Source organism: Xenopus laevis, chromosome 6S (genome assembly GCF_017654675.1).
Source record: "Xenopus laevis strain J_2021 chromosome 6S, Xenopus_laevis_v10.1, whole genome shotgun sequence".
Lineage (NCBI taxonomy): Eukaryota > Metazoa > Chordata > Amphibia > Anura > Pipidae > Xenopus > Xenopus laevis.
The window spans coordinates 29,741,481-29,762,906 of record NC_054382.1 but is presented as its reverse complement, the minus strand read 5'-3'; the positions used below and the strand labels follow the sequence as shown (position 1 = coordinate 29,762,906).

Genomic DNA, 21,426 nt, shown 5'->3' with positions numbered 1-21,426 from the left:
CGTCTCTCCTGTTATCCTCTCCCATCACTGCTCCGAGTCCTTGTCAGGACGTGTCCCTCCTAGAAAACAGAGGTATGTAGAAGCGACAAAATTGTGCCCATAAGCCAGCATCGTGTTGTGTGAGCAGAGGCCTCAGGATCAGTCCATGCGCCTAGGGGTGGAAGGGCTAGAAGGTTTACTCATTCTGCTCCTGCAATGCCACTGTTCCGTGTCTAGAGTGTCCACCAGGTCTCCATTATAGGCCAGTTCCCTCCATTCTTTAAGGTCAATAGAGGGCAATCCCAAAGCTCTCACAAAGTCCTCCAGGCCGTCTGGTTCCTTCAGACTGTATTGCCTGCCCTCCTTCACAACAGTGAGGGCAAACGGGAAGCTCCACCGATATGCAATATTTTGTGCTCGCAGGACCGTGGTAAGTGGCCTAAGGGCTCTGCGTTGCTGGATTGTGAGCCACGCCAGGTCCTGGAAGATGGAGACTTCATAGTCCTGGTACTTAAAAAGCTCCACATTCCGCAATGCGCGGGTAATGTCCTCTTTAATAGTGAATTTGTGGACACAGCATACTACGTCCCGGGGTCGTTCCGATCTAAACCTCGGGGCGCCCAGAGCACGATGGACTCTGTCTAATTCAAGAGGGCTGGCGGGATCTCTTCCCAATATAGAATTAAAGATGGCTCTTACCGTGTCGCCAAGGTCTGCTGCGGCAACGGAGTCGGGAATACCTCTAATCCTGAGGTTATTGCGGCGGCCTCTATTGTCCAGATCCTCCATATGTTTCCGGAGTAGGTAGATAAACCTATGATGGTCATTAGATCTGTGGACTAGATGATTATGGGCCTGTTCCGCCTTGCCGAGCCTGGCGTCCATCTTGCTGCAGGCCTCGCCTATACTGCGCAGCTCAGCTTTGATTTCCGCAAGGTCTGCTTTCTGCGACTCTCGCAGTGTTTTCGCCATCGCCCTTAAATCATCCTTGGTCGGTAAGGCAGACAACAAGGCGCGGATGTCCGTGCGCGTAGAGGCAGTGCTGTAGCCGGAGGCCGTAGACCCGACCGGGCTTGGACTGCGTGCGGCCGACTCCGCCATCTTGGATGTGCGTCCGTCCGAGCGGTGAGAGGATTTCTTGCCAAGAAATGGTGACATCGTGCTCTGGGCGGATTGTGAGGCACTCTGTGGTGTCTGCTCTGCTTTCTTGCCGTGTTTCCCCATAGTAGTGCGGGTCGGGTACTGCGTAGAGAGACGCTTCTGGCAGTTCGGGACGGGAGAGTGTATCAGGTGCGACCGCTCAGCACGCCATCTTGCCACGCCCCCATATTAGTTGTTTTAACTGCTGCTTTTCTCTGCCAAATGTAGGGTTGGAACCATAGGCCGTGCCTCTTTAGGATGTAGAGTTTTGAAACTGGGACACAACTTTGAAGGTAAGAGACCCAAAAAGCATCCATCCATTGTTTCCTGGCTCTCCCTTACATTGTGAGACCCTCCCAGGTTTTCCACCTGCCTGGTTTTGAATTGGACGCCCAGTTCCTAAAAGTGTGCTAATGCAGTCTTCATCTCCCAGGTTGAGATAGACCCAATAGATGAATCGATCATTGGCACCAGCTCCAATAAAGATCAGCCCAGCTCAGGTCCGGATTTGTGGAAAGGCCACAAAGGCCCGGGCCTAGGATGGCAGGATTTTAGGGGTTGCATGCTGCCCAAACACAGCCACATTGGTTCAGAAAGCACTGGGGATGCACAGGTGATACAATAGTTTTTAAAATTTCCCATGTGCCAATCCCCAATGCTCCGGACCCGATGAAAATTTGCACATGTGCAGAAATGAAGGGGAGGGGAAGGGGGCAACGAATGGCAGCGGGCCTAGAGGCGCACACAATGTAAATCCAGCCCTGGCCCAGCTCAATGTACATGGCCAGCTTTAGGCCAATGGAACACATAGTTGCATCCTTCCTGTATGAGTTGTGACTGGAATTAATGCAATCTACCAGTCAATGAGTTCCTCCATGTTATGCACATGTTTATATTCTCTGCCCATAATCTACCCTGTGTGCACAATAGCAGGTATATCCTGTTCATTCCTGTTACTACACTACTCACACAAGATGGACTTGGAGAAGGCAGCCTAACACTCCATAAATACCAAGCGTGCTGAACTTCTACCAGTATTCTTCTACCATAGACTTCTGTGGTGTTTATAAAAATGGCCTGTAGATGTCACTGTGCTCAAGACTTATACTGTGCATACTTACTATACAGCTTGTGGTGTTAGAGTTGCTTACTGTTGTGTAATGGCTGCACGAGTCTCTGCTAATAAAGCACTGTTGTACTCTACTCATCCTCGGCTACCCAAAACATAACAACTTCCATACTTTGTAAGACCTGGAGTTTTAAGGGCATGGCCTGGGCATTGAGCGAGTGTGACCAAAAAATGACCCAGATCCAGTTCCTTAAAAGTCTGTTTGGCTTATCTGCTTGGAAAGGCTTATGGCGTGTCGATAAGAGAGAAGCAAGGGCTTGTTTCAGTTGGGCTGACCTATTCTCAGCATTTTACAAACACGTTTATAACACTGATTTATACATAAAAGTGTATGAGGAATCTATTCAATGAGCTTCATCAGTGACTCAGCAGGTGTTGCTTGTTGCTTATCAGCAATGACTTTTGTATAGTTTGAGTTTGCATCACAACAATTCCCATAATGTTTATAATTTAGTTACACTATTTTTATGACACTAAGGTGCAAATTCACTAAACGACGAAGCACCTAACTCTAGCATTAATTCGCAGGCGTATAGAATTTTCGTTAATTCGCTGATTCACTAATGGACACTGGCGTAAATTCGCTAGTGTTACTTTGCACCCTTACGCCTGCCGAATTTGCGCAACGGATGTAACTACGCAAATTCACTGACTTATTCTGAACGCTACCTTTTACGCCAGACTTCCTTCGCCACCTCAGACCAGGTGAAGTGCAGTAGAGTAGATAGGGATTGCTTCAAAAAAAGTTCTGGGTGATAGGCTGAAAAAGATCGAAATTTTTTTTGGGGCTACCCTCCTTCCCCCTACATTTACTAACTCATGGCACCTTAACTATACAGTGGGCACATGTGTAGGGCAAAATAAAAATTTTAATTGCTGTTTTGAAGGTTTCCCAGGCATTTGTAGTGATGCTACATATACCTCCATTGTAACTTCAATTTGGCGCCGTATGCAAATTAAGCATCGCTAGCGTAACTTCGATTTGCTTGGCGAGTTAACGCTAGTGCAACTTTGCAACCTTACGCTTCCTCTGAGCGCAACTTCGGATTTTAGTGAATTTGCGTAGCGCTGGCGAAAATACGCCCGGCGAAGTGCGGCGAAGCAGACGCTGTCGCAACTACGAAGCTTAGTGAATTTGCCCCTAACCTTTATTAGATAATAGCACCTGTGGGCCTATTCAAAGAGCTTCCCTCAGTGATACATCACATCTGCCTTTAACCTTAGTGTCTATGAGGAAATGGCAGTATAGATCCAGCCAACTAAAGTGCAGAGTCACCAAGATACTTAGGGGCAGGTTTATCAAAAAGTAAGATTGGATTGTACCACACAAAGACTATTTCTATTCATTCCTATGGGATTTTCAGAAGCATATGGTGAACTCTGACTTTTACTCATAGATATTTATATATTACTATAGCAGCTAATATACATTTCCATACCAATCCTTAAATGATTATGAAATAAAACACCATATTGTTCAGTAAACTAAAGTTCTTTTATTAAACGTGACTGAATAAGTGAACTGACATTATCTTATCTTATGGCCTTGGCAGTACAATCAGTTGTTGGTTTGTGATGAACACTTTTCTGCAGAAGAATTTACAAATTATTTATTATACAATATATTGGGTCTGAGCTTTTGTAGTTTTATTTGGCTCTCAGAAATGGTCATTGATTTAGTTTTTTGGTTGGACTGACTTCTGTGTGCCAATATATGAGATAATGCACCATGTACTGATAATAATTGTCTATTAGACTCCTCAGACATTTATAAAAAGACCTCTGTGACATATATAATAGAATACAGTGAATGGAGTTGACTCAGGAGGTCATTTATTTAAATTCGATTTCAGAAAAGTCATACTTATAAAATATGAGGAAATAAAACTTACACATTCCAGTAGCTGGTGGACCTTGAAAAACATAAATCTATCCACCATCAATATTAATCCAAAGACACAATATGTTGCTTTCACAGATGTGTCAGTATCACTTTAGACTATAACCAGAAGAGCATTTTTAAAACCCTCCCCCCAATCAACATACCCATGCCATCTGGATTATGATCTCAGTCAGGCAATTATAGGCCAGTAAATTTGACATCTGTGGTAGGCAAATTATTTGAAGGCTTCAACATTTTGTTCTAGTAAATGGCATTGGTCTGACACCATATGGGGTTTGGGGAAATAGAATTTTATAGATGGCATCATTCTCTAACTTTGATGAATGGTCTATACAATATGGTGATAGCCTCATAGCATTGAAAGAGGAGAAAATGTGGAATATCTCAAGCTGTTTTTTTTTCCACTTTCCCTTTAAATGCAGCTCAATTGAATTGAAGTTACTTGTCCCCTTCATAGAAATATGCATCTCACTTGGCATATCCATCGCTGGCTGTCTGTATGTTTTGTGGCTTTAGGTCTCTGTAGTAAGGCAAAAGAACAATATTAAATTAGTAACAAAGGGGAAATATTTATATTAAGTAATTTAAGCAATATTATTATATAGTATATATTATTATATAGTATTAATATACTGGAATCACATGCCACTTTGCCTTGAAGAGATTCTGTCATGATTTGTATGATGTATCCTACAAGATTACACTGTTTATACTACAAATAATTCACTCTATAATATAAAATGTAATTCCTGAAGTTGTAATATTGGTGTGTAGGCGCCATCTCAGGTCATTTTGCCTGGTCATGTGCTTTCAGAAAGAGCCAGCACTTTAGGATGCAACTGCTTTCTGGCAGGCTGTTGTTTCTCCTACTCAATGTAACTGATTGTGTCTCAGTGGGACCTGGATTTTACTATTGAGTGCTGTTCTTAGATCTACCAGGCAGCTGTTATCTTGTGTTAGGGAGCTGCTATCTGGTTACCTTCCCATTGTTCTGTTGTTAGGATTCTGGGGGGGGGGGAGGTAGGGGGGTCATATCACTCCAACTTGCAGTACAGCAGTAAAGAGTGACTGAAGTTTATCAGAGCACAAGTCACATGACTTGGGACAGCTGGAAAACTGACAATATGTCTAGCCCCATATCAGATTTCAAAATTAAATATAAAAAAAAATCTGTTTGCTCTGTGGAGAAATGGATTTCAGTGCACAATTCTGCTGGAGCAGCACTATTAACTGATGCGTTTTTGAAAAAAAAAACAAACATTTTTTTCCATGACAGTATCCCTTTAAGAACAACATCATTTAAATTTCATCAATGCTTACCGATAAATAATGTTGTTTTCGTGTAGGAATTTCAAACCTAACACGATGCAACCGACATAAAATCTGTAAAGAAAAGCAAAAACATCATTGAATCAGTTCATGTATATAAACTATGCACTGTGGCTATTGCTAAACCTAATGGTGAATACGACCACTTGGCACCACAATGAGATTAAAACTGGTTCAAATCTCTTACCCATGAGACCCTCCATAAAACTTGAAAATCACTTACAAGTCACCTCTGCTGCAATAGTCTATTGATAAACAGAGGTGAAGTGGAGTCTGGAATGAAGTGAATAAACCAACAAGGAAAGTTTTCCTTGATACTAATTCCAGGACTCTCTTCTCTTCTTTAATTCTTAAAAATAAAAATACAAAAATTACTTTTTACCCATTTCCTAAATGACCATGACCAGCCTATTGGGATTCCATTTAAATGGACAATGCACAATACCCAGTTTATTTAACAAATGAATGGCTCACAATTAATTTAGCCTTTGTATGGCCACATTCAGGGGATTATTTATCAAGGTCCGAATTTATCTCAGCATTTCTAATATCCAACTGCGAGCAACTTCGAATTCCAGAATGGACCTTATTTATGAAGAAAAAAGCCAGAAAAAATAGAATCGGGAAAAACTCCGAAAACTTCGGGCTTTGCCCGAAAACTAGATATTTTATGAGTTTTCAGAGTTTTTTGCTCCAAATCCCCGAAATCATCGGTACGGACATCAGCGCAGACACTGGAACCTTCCCCATTGACTTATACAGGACCTCGAGAGGGTATGGTATTCTGAGTTTTTAGACCATCGGACTTTAATAAATCTCGAATAACTCATTGTTTTTCTTTTGCTCTGAAAACTACAAATTATTCGAAGTTCGGATATTCGTAGCTTGATAAATAACCCCCAAAATATAAGGAGACCACATAAATAGGACAAGGAATAATCCTAGAAATTCCGTCCTTACTCACCCATTAATATACAAATTTTAAGTTATTTCTTCCTTTTTTACAGCCTTGATAGCAACCTTTTCTCTTGAATGTTTGTGTTTTGCGAGGTACACCTTGAGAGACAGAAACATAAATATTGAATATTTATAAGATCTGATAAAGATCATTTTTTTTTAAAAAAAATTGTTATTTTATTTGTGTCTTTCTCGTCGTAGTATTTGCACCCTGAATATGCACAGTAGCAGAATGTTACATGATGATGCAGGGTAAAACAGAGTATTTGAATGGAGATGAGAGATTTTAATTTCATGTAATATTAATCATTTAAAAAAATTGCATTGTTCTTCAAAAATTTACACTAAAATAATAAAAAGAATACACAGGGCAATTCATTCAAATTTGATAAGCAAAGTAACTAAGGAAAGTCCATTTTATACTCAGGCTTCCAGATAAAGATGTGGGACCCAAGGGTCAGGCCAGGAAGGCTGCAGCACATGTGGGTGTTAGTGTGAATTTGAAAGTTGTAGTTCAACATCAAACAGAGGATCGCAGGTTGGACTTTACATCAGAAATATTTAACATATGTAACAATAGTGATGGGGGAATTTGGGGCGTTTCCCACGAAATTCGAGAAATGGTGAAAAATTTGCGAAACGGCGCTAGCGTCTTGTTTTTGACGACGGCTTCCGTTTTTGACGTGTCCATTTTTTTTGATGCCGGCGAATTTTCGCAGCGGTTTCGCAAATTTATTTGCCAGCGGCGAATCACGGGAATTCGCAGCGAATTCGCACCTGGCGAATAAATTCGCCCATCACTATTGAACAACACTTTCCCTCTAAGGGAAATTTATGTTAAAGGCCCTTGGTAACTGCTCTATATACCGCACCCTGCAATCATTCCTGTTGCGAGTGCAAAGCTTCTTTTGTTATTTGGCATATCTAAATCAAATATAGGTATAAGATCTATTATCTGGGGACATGGAGTTTTCCGGATAATGTCATTTTGATCACCATACCTTAAGTCTGCTAAAAATCTTTTAAATGTTAAATAAACCCAACAGGATAGTTTTTCCTACAATATTGACTCATGTAGCTTAGTTCCCATCAAATGCAAGGTACTGTTTTATTGTAACTGAGGAAAATTAAATAATTTTTAAAATTTATGATTCTTTGCTTAAAATAGACTCTATGGTAGAGTCCTGCAGCGAGTCAGGTACCCGCGGGTAACCACGGGTTACCTGCAAAAACCTGTGGTAACCTGCGGGTTCCGTTTAGAAGCTCCAGGTGCAGGTATACCCGCGGGTCGGCAGTTCTGCGGGTTTGCGGGTTGCGGGTCGGGCCGCGGGTCTTCTCAATATCGATATTCACTCCTCTCTTCTGGTCACGTCTACTTCCGATGACGACACTTCCGGTTTACAATGACAGCACTTCCTGTTTTACGCCTTTTTTTGGGATCACGTCTACTTCCGATGATGTCACTTCCGGTTTACAATGACAGCACTTCCTGATTCTTGATGGTCAGGGGGTCGCGGGTCCGGGTTGCGGATAAGGTACTCGTGGGTAGGGTGGTGTAGCGGGTCCAAGCGGGTAAGAATGCGGGTCCGGTTGCGGATTGCAGGTTGCGGGTACGGGTCGAGTTCGGGTCCCAAAAAATGGACCCGTGCAGGACTCTACTCTATGGGGCAAATTTACTAAAGGGCGAAGTGGCTAAAGCTAGCCAGAAATCACATCCGCGGGGACAGGTGCAGGCGACAATTCACTAGCGTAAGAGACTGTCGCTAGCATTCATTCACAATCTATCGGAAGGCGACTTTTTGCTCTGGCAAATAGACGTTGCTCCGCAAATTCACTAAGTTGCAGATTTTACTGAACGTTACCTCTTTTGCCAGAGTTTACTCCGCCACCTCAGACCAGGCGAACTGCTGAAACAAAGCTACATCTTCCTCAATCTGATGTCAGTGAGATCATATCCTGTACCCCGGAAAGTCATAAAAACGTTTCTATTTTTAAAGCGGGATTGCCTTCAAAAGTCAAGATCTAGTAAAGATTTTTTTTAACACATTTGAGGGGCCTACTACATATATTTTAGGGTGGGCTCATGTCTAGGGCATTAGAGGAGCTTTTGTGTCTTTATTAAGCTCCCTTGGAGATTTTTAATAAAACATGGCCACTACATGCATTTACACCAACATCTCTAAAAACAACTTTTATACGACTTTTCTGTGCCTCCACTAGTCAAATTGACCTAAGCGTAAGATTACTAGCGAATTTTAGCTAGGCACAAATGAACACTAGCGAATCTTCGCTATAAAATGCTCGCACTGAAGAAGTATAACCAGCGAAAAGTCACCAGCGTTCTTCGACCCAGGACGCAAACTCACATTTTAATGAATTAGCATAGTGGTAATGAATTTGCGCCTAGTGAAGTGTGCGATACGGCCGCTGGCGACAATCGCCTTTTAGTGAAACTGCCCCTATGGGAGATGGCATCTTAAAATTTCGACCTTTCTGGATATCAGATTTGCCTGTAGGGGATTTCATACTCCTTCTACTACTATATAAGATATTTCTTTGGTCCTGTGTCAACTACTACTTTACCACTAGGTGTCAGCATTGCTTTTCCTTTCAGTGCTCCTCACAGTTTCAGCATCTGTTTACCATCTAAACTCTGTATGATTATTATCTAGGTGAATGTCACGTTTGCTTTCTGCTGCTTTTTGCTTTTTTTTCCCATCACTTAGACACGCTTTAACAGAATAGATTAAAAAGAAAAATATGTACTGGAAACATTGAATTGTATCAACATTGGTAGGTTAACCCTTTCTGCACTCGACTCTCTTTTTTTAACCATAAATGAGCCCTATAGTTTTTATGGTATAAAAAGAAAATATTAAATTGCTTGCCTACAACTACAGTTGCTCAGTCACAGGTCAAACATTGGTAAGACTCTCCTATTCCCATAGGGAGCACTGATAAAATGGCACTCTGCAGAATGATAAACGAAAAACTCACCTTTGCTTTTATCTCGTCTCTTAAAATAAACCTCTTTTCTAACTTCTCCCTCACATCAGGACACTTCAGCTCAGGTGATTTATGATTCTCAGTTATAACAAACCAGCTGTGGAAACAAACATATCCAAAAACCAAATTGGGAACCATAAAAAGCAAACTAGCAATTCAGCTTGGCCCAGAAGCCGTCCTTTGTAAACTCTCTGGCAGTTTCCCCTCTGTGAATTCAGAGTTCCTCTCTTGAACTAAAACTGACATTCCCCTTGTCAAAACAGTGGATGACTGAATAGGCACTTGCAGAATGATAGCACCAGTGCTTGCATCTGCCTCGACACAGGGGAGGGGTGGGGTTGTGGGTGCACCACTGGGAGAAGGACACATGGACAACCCGTTTTCAGTGGGAGCAGGGATCACTAGACTGGCATGGAGAATAGATCTTATAATTAAAAATATTCAGTTGCAACCATATTCCTAGTGCAGTGAGGGTACCAAGCAGGACATCAAATACAAAAAATGAGATCAGCGCCTATGGCAACAGAAATTAGAAACTATATGGTGTAATACGTCCAATTACATGGACACCACACATTGTTTAAATGGATTATATCAGGAGTGTTCTCTTTACACCCTTAAAAAGTCACAATAGAAATTCAAGATAGGATTTTCAGATTTAAACATTTCCGTGTTTGGTCCAAGAGTACCTCCACCAGTTGGCCAAAATGCCTACTTACAGACCGGTGGTTTGGTTAAGCGTGTACAATAATTCCTCACAACATTCTCCCTCCACACACACACTTCTCCTCCGACTCCGATATGAAAACAAAATCCAAAAATAGTGTAATACAATTTTATTATTTTTTTTAAAAACAATTACACTCACATGGCACTCTTTTGGATCAGTCGCATATAATTCAAATCGGGTTGCTGCAATGTCCCAGAGGGTAATCCTGCCTGCTTATTTTAGATTCACCTCTTGATCCTTCCTGCAACCTTGTGCGCCGTCCTCTTCACCTGACGCCTTTCGCTGGTCTGTTTTCCATTTTATAACGTTTCAATGCCTCCAGAAACAGACATGTATTAGGTCTAAATCTGGTGCCAACTTCATTTTGCAAGAATCTCTGGCACAGCTAAGGATTGTTGGATCTAGTTTCTATAGCAGCGTCCAACGTTTTAATTTCTTTCCAGCTCTAAAATGTTTGAGGATGGTAAATGGTTGCTATCCATTGGGTGAATTTACCTCAATTTATCTCAACAAGCTTAATAAATGATCATTTCTGACCCACATCCTTCGTGTGTTTGAGCTAATTTAAAGGGGTGGTTCACCTTTACCTTAACTATTAACTTTTAGTATGTTTTAGAATGACTAATGCTAAACAACTATTCAGTTGGCCTTCATTTATTCTTTTTTATAGTTTTTGAATTATTTGCCTTCTTCTTCTGACTCTTTCCAGCTTTTAAATGGGGGTCACTGACCCCATCAAAACAAATGCTCTGTAAGGCTACAAATTTATTGTTTTTACTACTTTTTATTATTCATCTTTCTATTCATATTCCCTTCTCCTATTCAAATCAGTGCATGATTGCTAGGATTTTGGACCCTAGTCTAAAGGGGTTCTTAATGTTTGAGTTAACTTTTAGCATGATTGTAAAGTAGGGTATCCCAAAACCCAGAACTAACACCAAGCTCCCGGTCACGGCTCACACTTCTGCCTATAACAGTCGCCTTTTGCTTAGGGAGGAGCCCTCCACTACTCAGGTGCCACCAGGTCTTATAGTGAGAGGACCAAGGGGAGAGTTCTGGGCAGGCAAGGGAACTCATGGAACAAGAAGCATAGTCCTGGTTGTAATATAATTGTCCTATTCTGGTTAACCACAACCTTACCACCTACCATATCTATTGCGTAGTAATTTCTTTGCAAGAACCTAGCAAGCCTAGTTAATTAATCTAATGATCTGAGGGTATGGGGAAATAGAATTTTATAGATGGCATCCAAACCAATCAGAAACACGGTACAGTAACGAGATCCGATAGAATGGTCGAAGAACAGGCAGAGGTCGGTACAGGCAGCAGAACATGATGGCATCAGACTCATTGCTCATACCAAACCTGTAAGTGCCGGCGAGCATGCGTCATTTACAGAGTGGCGTGCGTAGCAAGAGGAAACAGCGGATGTCCCTGCCACCCCACTAGACCACCAGGTACTCCCACTATGATGTAAAGAGTGATATTCTGAGACAATTTGTAATTGGTTATCATTTTTTATTATCTGTGTTTTTTGAGTTCTTTGGCCTTTTAGTCGGCAACTCTTCATTTTGCAATTTCAGCAATCTGGTTGCTAGGATCTGAATTATCCAAGCAACCATGTATTGATTTGAATGAGAGACTGGAATAAGATTAGGAGAGGCCTGAATAGAAAGGTGGGTCATCAAAAGTAGTAATAACAATACATTTGTAGCTTTAGAGTGCATTTGTTTTTAGATGGGGTCTTTTGAAAGCTGGAAGAAGACAAAAAATTAAACAGTTCATGAAAAGGTGAACCACCCCTTTAATAGGGAAACTGGCTGCTCAGATCTGCCCATTTGAAGGAAACCTTGACCTGGGGGACAAACACCCCTCCAGAGAACCTGATATCAAGGACCCGCCAACCACTAAGCAGCCCTAAATAGTTGTCCTCTTGCTGGTATTCCCACGACAGAGAGATTCATCATTTATATTTATTTTGGGGACTCTATTAACTCTTACTTTCACTGCAAAATCCCTGCCCCCCATCACAGAGCCCTAAACAAACTCCTTCTTCTCTTTCTCACTTCTGGGAATAAATAACAAAACAGATTCTGTAAAAGCAGAAAAGAGTTAATGTTCTGTGCTCCAGAATGGGGGAAAGGCCTTCCCAGACCAAGGCCCACATGGAAAATCCCCATTTACTGGCAGGCGAGTCTGACACTGATCACCCTAAAGCATGTCCTGTCTGACTGTTGTGAAATTGGCTGAAACAATTTGCAAATTATTCTGCACAAAGATCATCTAGTTTACCAGAGAATCTGATTCATAGGATTTGCCATACAAATGACTTTAGCCTATGATTAAGTGTCCTTGGGGACACGAAACGCGTAAGGCTTTTATATTTTATACATAATGTAAAATAAAGATATTTGTACTATTTAAAATTTGGGCTCCTGGATTCTACTGACTTATTGATTGTGGTGTTCCAGACTGGTGCCTGCCTGCAATTTAAATTACAAATGACCTTACAGTCAACAAAATAATCTGAGATCTAAAATGTGACACAGAATATATATTTTATAATCCTGGCCCTGGAGCTTTGATCTTATAGGTGCACAATTTACAGATGGATCGATAACTTGTAGCAAATGGCTTACTATATCCATTTAGACAGATCAGCATCACAAATATTTCCATTGAAACGAATGCAGTGATGTTTTGTGAGCCATGGTGCATCATGTCGGCCAGGTCAGGTCAAAATAATGCTTCCACTATCTATTTCTAAGGAATTGTGTGATCAGCATGGATCCAATTCTTCCCTTATCTTACCTTTAAAAACTCAAAAAATGTACCTTTTTGTTTTTCAGCACGGGACTATAAAAGGAGCCTGGAAGTCGGGCTTGGGTGGGCGTGGGTGGAGGAAGGGCGGGTGGTAGACGAGTGCGGGTTAGGAAAATCCCGACCCGCACATCACTACTAGTAACACTGGACCAGTGTGTTGAATCATTTATCAACGGATAGAGGTTGATAAAGCCCTTAACGTCATATACTGTAGAAAACTGATTTCTATGGATTTGTAGAACAATGAACATTCCACTGAAACTTCAATGTTCAGATCTCCATTGCATTCCTACCCAGGGATCAAGGTGAGCTGCCCCCATTTAAATGTATCCACCTGGTACAAAATTATTGGATATTTGCTGATATCTCCAAAGCACTGGTTTCAAAACTGTGAGGCTTTTCCTGGTGGGGCTTTGTAGCTTGGTGGGGAGGCTCAGACTGAAGGCCAGTTAGGGGGAGATTTGGGGAGAATTCATATTTGTTTTTGGAGTTACTCCTGGAAATTTTGTATGGAAAATCAATACAAATTGGGTTTTGGGGTGTTTCTCTTATTTGCTGTTCTGTGTATTGTCTACTACAAAATGGATGATGCAACAAAGGTTTTCCATATCTGTAACCTTGTTATGAGGAAAGGGGCCTCACCAAATATTCATTGAAAATGAAAAACTTTGACAGGCAATGCTCTAGAGAGGATATATATGCCTGATACACGTTTGTTTCTGACTAATACGCTAGAAAAAGCCATTAAAAAACTCTTTTAGGCTTCGCTCCTTAATATCTGTACCATAGTATGTTGGATAATTATTATTACTGTTTCACTTTATTTTTAAAGGAACATCTGCTGAGCTACACAATAGGGAGTGTCAGTCCAAACTGTCAATGTAATTAAAATCAGGTCCAGGTTGAACTTGCAGATATTTGTCAATTCTTGCAATAACATACTGTATATTGAAAGGCTGTAAAGTGTTATAGATCATAAGTTATTCATTATATTATGGTTTAGAACAGTGATCCCCAACCAGTAGCTCGCGAGCAACATGTTGCTCTCCAACCCCTTGGTTGTTGCTCTCTGGGTCCTCAAAGCAGGTGCTTATTTTTGAATTCCAAGCTTGAAGGCAAGTTTTAATTGCATAAAAACTAAGTATACTGCCAAGTTGAGCCTTTTGTAGGCTGCCAGTCCAAGGGGCTACCAAATAGCCAATCATAGACTTTATTTAACACCCCAGGGGACTTTTTCATGCTTGCGTTGCTCCCCAACTCTTTTAACATTTGAATGTGGCTCACAAGTAAAAAAGATTGGGGACCCCTGGTTTAGAATGTGCTAAAGAGTGATCCCTGAGCCAGGAAGGCAATGCAAATATATGTGGGCATTTGAGAGAAAGTGTTAGCATGGCATAAAAGAACTAATAACAGAAACTAGCACAATATTGTTAACTTTCAGTGAAGTCACCAGGGTGTTGCAACACAATTCTGCATGTCTTTAACCATAGAAAGTTTATGTGTAGCACACCTTTGGGTGGGCCTGAAAACTGTGGACAACTCCCTGCAACTCCCAGCAGTGTGTGTGTGTGCCCCTTTAAACATTTCCTGTGAATCCTGTGAGTCTCCTAGTGCACAGCTCAACCAGGATGAAAGCAGCAGTTCAGAGGGTTGCTTCAAACAGATAAAGTATTTATTGAACAATGGCAGAGCACATGTCTCGCAGCAGTCAGGAAGTATAGATCTTCAAGTACAGTCACAGCAATCAGTGGAAAATAGTGATGGGCGAATTTATTCGCAAGGAGCGAATTCGCTGCAAATTTGCCCATTTCGCCGCCCACGAATAAATTCATGATTTGTTGGTGAAAATTCGCCGTCTAAAACATTTTGATGTCGGCATCACTAGGACTGCCTGGGCCTCCCATGGTGGAAATCTGGCCCTGCTAACCCAAACTACTCTCCTTGTTGAAGCCAGAAAGCTGCTCGGTAAAATAATCTGCCATTATCTTTTTCTCCTGTAACAATTTAAGATAAACAAAGAAACGATTGTAACAATTTAAAATAAGCAGTAGTGATGTGAGTGCCGACCCAATACCCGTGGGTTGGACGGGTTCAGGCCAACCTCACAACCCCATTTGCTCTCCCCACCTGGCACTTTACACTGACGACTTCCGGCTTTTACTTTTATAGACGCGTGCCTGCACGCCCCGCCCCTTTTGCGACACCATCAGAGGGGCGGGTTGCGGGTCTATAAAAGGAACCCGGAAGTTGGGCGCTGGTTGAGGGAGGGCGGGTTCACGTCGGGTGTGGGTCGGGCAGTTTAAAGTACAATTCACCTTCATTAGCAAAACTGTAATAACACATAAAAACCACAGAAATGTGTTCAAACTTTCATAACCTGCCAAATTTTGTAAAATGAACATGGTAATTAGGGGTTGTGTCCACAAAAAATGGGCGTTGTCAAAAATATTTTTGTCCCTCTTTCTATTTTCAAAATCTTGGGTGGTATGCCCGTGTGTGCTCCCTTTTAAACAAACATATACTGCCATCTACTGGGCAAACCCTGAACTAGCTCAATTACAACGGACCCAGGAAAAGGGCAATAGCCATATTTGTTTTATAAAAATACTTACTGAACCAGCCTAAAGGTTCAGCATCGCTTTAGCAGTAATGATCCAGGCCTTCAAAGTTGCAACAGGAGTTTCCCATCTTGAATTTTCTTGGTGCATTGAAAAGTTAAGCTTAATGATCATTGCAAACCATCAAGCAGAAAATGAGGTTTTCCTCTCATGTAAGCTCATGCTACAAGGCTGACTGTTAATTCTGATGCTAATTGTGCTGGTTTCTGAGCTGCCATGTACCAACAATTTAAATTATTTTATTAATCAGCCTTATATTGTGACATTTTTATTATATATATTCAGTATCTTGTGCGTTGTTCCCTAAGCTCAGTAAGTGAAAGTAGCACAGAGCATGTGCAGTGAATCAGCAGAAAAGATGAAGGGAGCTACTGGGGCATCTTTGGAGACACAGATCTTTACTGCTAAAGGGCTGTGATTGCCTTGGGCTGGTACAGAAACCCAAAACATAATGTACAACATTTCTACCCTACTTCATTTAAGCTTTACTTCTCCTTTTTTTAAGCTTTATTTAAGCTTTACTTCTCCTTTAAATATGAGACATAATCCATAAGGAAGTTACAATAATGAACAGGAAAGGAAAGTGTCAGCAGAAGTTGTTGAGTATTATTAATCTGTAGGATGTGCAAAATGTTTGTTCAGTTCAGTTATCCCCTATTCCTTTAAAGGAAAACTATTGAATACTAAAGCAACAGATAGTTTACATCATATTAAGTGGCATATTAAAGAATCTTGCCAAACTGGTAAATATATTTTAGTAAATCTTGCCCTTTTACATCTCTTGCCTTGAACCACCATTTTGTGATGGTCTGTGTGCTGCCTCAGAGATCACCTGACCAGAAATACTGCAGCTCTAACTGTAACAGGAAGAAGTGTGGAAGCAGAAGACAGAACTCTGTCTGTTAATTGGCTCATATTACTGAATAATTACAGTTTGTTTGGTATGTTTGTGTGCACTGTGAATCATACGATCCAAGGGGGAGGCTCTTATTTTCTAAAATGGCACTTTTCTATTTATGATAACCCAATGGCACATACTACAAAAAAAGTATATTTTTATAAAAATGGTTTATTTACATGAAGCAGGGTTTTACATACTGTATGAGCTGTTTTATGCAATATATTTTTATAGAGACCTACATTGTTTGGGAGGTATAATTTTCCTTTTAATCCTGCCTCATATGGGGGTGGGGTTTGGGTGGCAATTGGAATGCTGCTGTGCCGTGCTCCACTTAATTTGAGCAACTTTTACCTGGGTGGCTTTTTGACACACCGGCAAAAGCACCACCTGAGGCAAGGTTTTAACTTCATGCCACTGGTATGTGTTCCTATTAGAGAAGCACTAGTATATTTTGTGTCATCAACAATGTGACATCACAGCTGAAGTTGCACCTAGAGGGCAGTAGTTCTTCCATGACACCCCTCTTGTTTCTGTTCACTGTTCTCCTTTTAATATATATGCTACTATGTTCTCATACTGTGAGGAAAGGGAAGAGTAGAAAAGCAGATCTAGCAGTATACTAAATGGTTTTCTGCACAAAGCTACACCCACACACTCATGCAGAAAGCACATTTCTTTTCAGATAAATAGCACATCTGACTCATACCATTTTACTGCATTTCTTTTTTTCTCCCCTTTAAACACACTTTCAATAATACATTAATGTATCATGGAAATTTTCGCCCAAAAAGTCTTAGAAACGAGCAACGGCGTAATAATAAAAAAAAAAGCCTCCAATTAGCACTTGGAATTGGATATTGAAACTTTTCGCATGTTTGAAACGAATGCCACATATTTTTCCTTTTCCTTGTTATACTTTAGAATGACGCTTGGAATTCAGAGCACAATCAGCTTTAGGTTTTTGAAATTTGAAAGTGCTGAAATGATTCCGTATACAGAGTTTTGGCTCCAGCAAGGGATCACTTAAGAGCATCACCAGGTTATTCCACCATTTGTTATTGCCTTTGCCCCGAGGATAAAGGATTTTTGTGCAGGAGGTTACATTTTTGTTACACTACATTTATCATGTGAAATGAAATGGCTGCGGCAGTAGTACTGTATAAATATTACGCTCATTTTCTGTTTACTTTAGAACGCCGGAGTATGCAAACGTAAGCAGCGGTTATATAAATAAATGTCTGCGAGGCATCTCGGCTGTATTTATTGCAATATTATCCAGTAAACAAACACAGTGAAAAATTCCCAAATATTTAGTTGCAAGGTGACTGTAATTAGGTTTATGTTGGCACGATGGCAACATGATTTGAACAATCTTTTTGATTAAAATAAATTCACTGCAAATGTAAAGGCATTGGAACATTTAGCTATGGTTTCTGGTTTTTATAAGGGTTTCCTAAATTGCTTGGGTTTGTAAGTGTCATGAACTGTACAGTGCTGTTAAAGAGGTCACCTTTTGGGCCTCATTGGGGTGAATGACGTGCAAGTTAGAGGATAGACAGGGGGCGGAAGGATAGACGCCTACATAGTTAACTGTATTCATATTTGTATTCAGTTTTGGATCACAGAAAGTTGGTGACATTTTTTAAAGTGTAAAAAACATGGTAGATTGCACCTGTCTTCTGCACTTTGCACCCTGCCCTGCACTTGATGAGTGTCCCTCAGTTAAGTTCTAAGTAAAGCGCTTGGACCAATTACATGAATAACATGCAATGTGCAGGGCTCCCTTCTTCCATATGCTCTTTTTTTTACATTTATACAATTTCATGCAATGGAGGGGTATGAATGTGTATGCCTGTGGTCCACTGGGTGACACTTTTATTTTGGTACAGGTATGGGAACTGTTATCCAGAATGGTCTGGACCTGGGGATTTCCAGATAACGGATCTTTCCGTAATTTAGATCTTCATACCATAAGTCTACTAGAAAATCATATACAACATTAAATAAACCCAAGAGGCTGGTTTTGCCTCCAATGTGGATTAATTATATCTTAGTTGGGATCAAGGACAAGGTACTGTTTTTTTTATTACAGAGAAAAAGGAAATCATTTTTAAACATTTGGATTATTTGAATAAAATTCTAAGCTTTCTGGATAATGGGTTTTTCGGATAACAGATCCCATACCTGTATAACAATTGTGAGACCCACTTGTTAGAAGCTAAACTTTGCAGCTACTTTCATTAGGTACAGTTGGAATTTTAGGTGGATTGTCTGAAAAATATGCAACGTTGCTCCATTTCTTTGCAGTTTTGCAACAATACAGTAAATAAGTCATCAGTCAAGGATTTGAGTCGTGATTGCTATGGTAAGTGGGGTCATTCCTAAAGGATATACAGCTTGGAAGTTACTGAATCTGTACATAAAATAACAACAGGTTTAGCAGTTAATTCAGTGTGGATAGTGTGGACTAAATTACTGGGCTACCTTAATAATGGGGGTTGCAGTGTATCTAATCCTACTTAGATCAATCGCAAGTATGGGATCAAAGCAGGTGCTTATTTTTGAATTCCAGGCTTGGAGGCAAATGTTGGTTGTACCAGGTGTACTGCCAAACAGAGACTCAGTGTAGGTTAACAATCCAGATAGAGTTCTGGAAGGAGAAAAAAGAACCCCAATTGCTTCTCACTCGTTCAGCAGTCTCTCGATTATTTTAACTACCTATTAAATATTTTGTGATTACCATATAGTAATCACTAACCAGTTAGGAGAATAAAGTGCTTAATTATGAATTTACTTAAATTGAACCTTAATTCAGTTACATTAAAGTGGAAGTGCAATATACTTCATTCTATTGATTGTATTATAAATTAAAAAGTGGATGATAAATCCAGATAGAGGCTACCAAATGGCCAATCACAGCCCTTAATTGGCAGCCCAAGTACATTTTTCATGCGTATGCTGCTTTCCAATGCCTTTTACTTCTGAATGTTGCTCATGGGCTCAAAAGGTTGGGGATCCCTGATCTATATTATAGTTAAATCTTCTTGGCTTCATAGAGTGCACAGTACTATTTCATGGGAGGTGCACAACAAGTGTTACATAAAATAGTCCAGATATTCCTGGACTCCTGAGAATCTCTCCCTTAGGTATACAAATTGACAAGAAGAAATTTATTGGTTTTTCACCACCCCAAAAGCCTGAGGACAAAAGTTCTTTAGAAATGCCTGATTATCCTTGTGCCCCAAAACAGACAATTTGTCCCTATCCACACAGAATCATTTCCCTTAAAAGGTATATGTTGGACTTTTTACCCTAAGCACTGTGATGGTCAAAATGCTCCTTGTGCATTACCTTATTGTATTCTTTTTAAAATCCGTTTCAGTCAGTCAAACATCTTTATACAGGTATGGGACCTGTTATCCAGAATGCTTGGGACATGGGGTTTTCCGGATAATGGATCTTTCTGTAATTTGGATCTTTATACCTTAAGTCAACTAGAAAATCATGTAAACATTAAATAAACACAATAGGATGGTTTTGCTTCCAATAAGGATTAATTATATCTTAGTTTGGAGCAAATAGAAGGTACTGCTTTATTATTACAGAGAAAAAGGAAATTATTTTTAAAAATGTGGATTATTTGGTTATAATGGAGCCTATGGGAGAAAGCCTTTCCATAAATCGGGTCTTTCTGGATAATGGGTTTCCGGATAATGGATCCCATACCTGTATTGTATTTACATTTGATATAATTGAAGATGCATTGTTTGCCTCATTACAGTACAGGATGGGATTTGTTATCCGGAAACCTGCAATCCAGAATGTGTCGAATTATGGCAAGGCTGTTCATTTTATCCAAATAATCAAAAAAAAATGTTTTCTCTGTAATAATAAAACAGTACCTTGAACTTAAATATAACTAGTTCTTATTGGAAGAGAAACAAGCCTATTGGGTTTATTTCATGTTTACATCATTTTCTACTAGACTTAAGGTACGAAGATCAAAATCATGGAAAGATCTATTATCCAGAAGGCCCCAGGTTTTGAGCATTCTGGAGAACAGGTCACATACATGTGCTCCTGATTGACTACTATGGGTTACCAGACTTTGTCAATGTACTATATAATCCCATAACTTCTTTACCAAGTCCACGCCAGCATTTTGTACTTTGGCTCACTTTTTATGTTAATGCAACGACTATAAATTCTGTAAAGTACAATTAAATGTAATTATGAATGCATTGGTTTGGAGAAAAGAAAGCAATCAATTCAAATGGTAAGGGCTAAGAATTATTTTAAGCACACTACAACCAAGGAGATTAGCACTGTAACCTTCTTGCAAGATGACTATTCATATACCAAGTACTAGACACATATATTTAGAGAATTGCTCCCAACACATCAACAGATCAACACTGTCATCTACAGAGGCAAAAACAGAATGCTAAGCTACTCACACAGTCACAGATCAAAACAGGGACAATGCAGAAACACCAAGAAAATCCCATAAACATACTGTCACACAGAGAAACTTTCATAGGAAAAGCAGTGGCAGGGCGCCAGACAGCCCAGATGTGGGCCAATCAAATCACCTGGCTCTTGGTCAAACAGAACTCTTGGCAGCCCATCAAGATGGCCTGTCTGCATTATATAAGAATTTTTCATTAAATGTTTGGAGGGAGCACGGCAGTAGCTGCCAGGTAGTCCTGTGGGATACAGACTATCCATCAAAGTGCCAACATTCATCCTATGGACCATGGGGGTAGTCACTTTGCTCAATGCAAAATAAAATGTTGATGGAGTCAGGCAGTAGTAAAAGAAAAAACAGCAATGCTAAGAGCACAAAAGGTTTGGTGGGGAATGAAAGAACAACATTTCAACAAAGTGTTAAGGGAAAGAGACTGACCCATA

At 40.3% G+C, this 21,426-nt stretch overlaps 1 long non-coding RNA gene across 2 annotated transcripts; it reads right to left on the bottom strand.

Moving 5' to 3' along the window:
• Positions 1-4,059: 4,059 nt before the first annotated feature.
• LOC121395230 lies at positions 4,060-10,441 on the bottom strand. 2 transcript variants are annotated; one of them, XR_005962350.1, is made up of 5 exons: positions 10,312-10,441; positions 9,435-9,540; positions 5,704-5,829; positions 5,472-5,534; positions 4,060-4,671 (listed from the first exon to the last, which is right to left on the bottom strand). It is a non-coding gene; the product is annotated as an uncharacterized LOC121395230 (long non-coding RNA). The 2 variants fall into 2 exon arrangements; XR_005962349.1 differs by lacking the exon at positions 10,312-10,441 and having other exon boundaries at positions 9,435-9,750.
• Between the last annotated feature and the right edge of the window lie 10,985 nt (positions 10,442-21,426).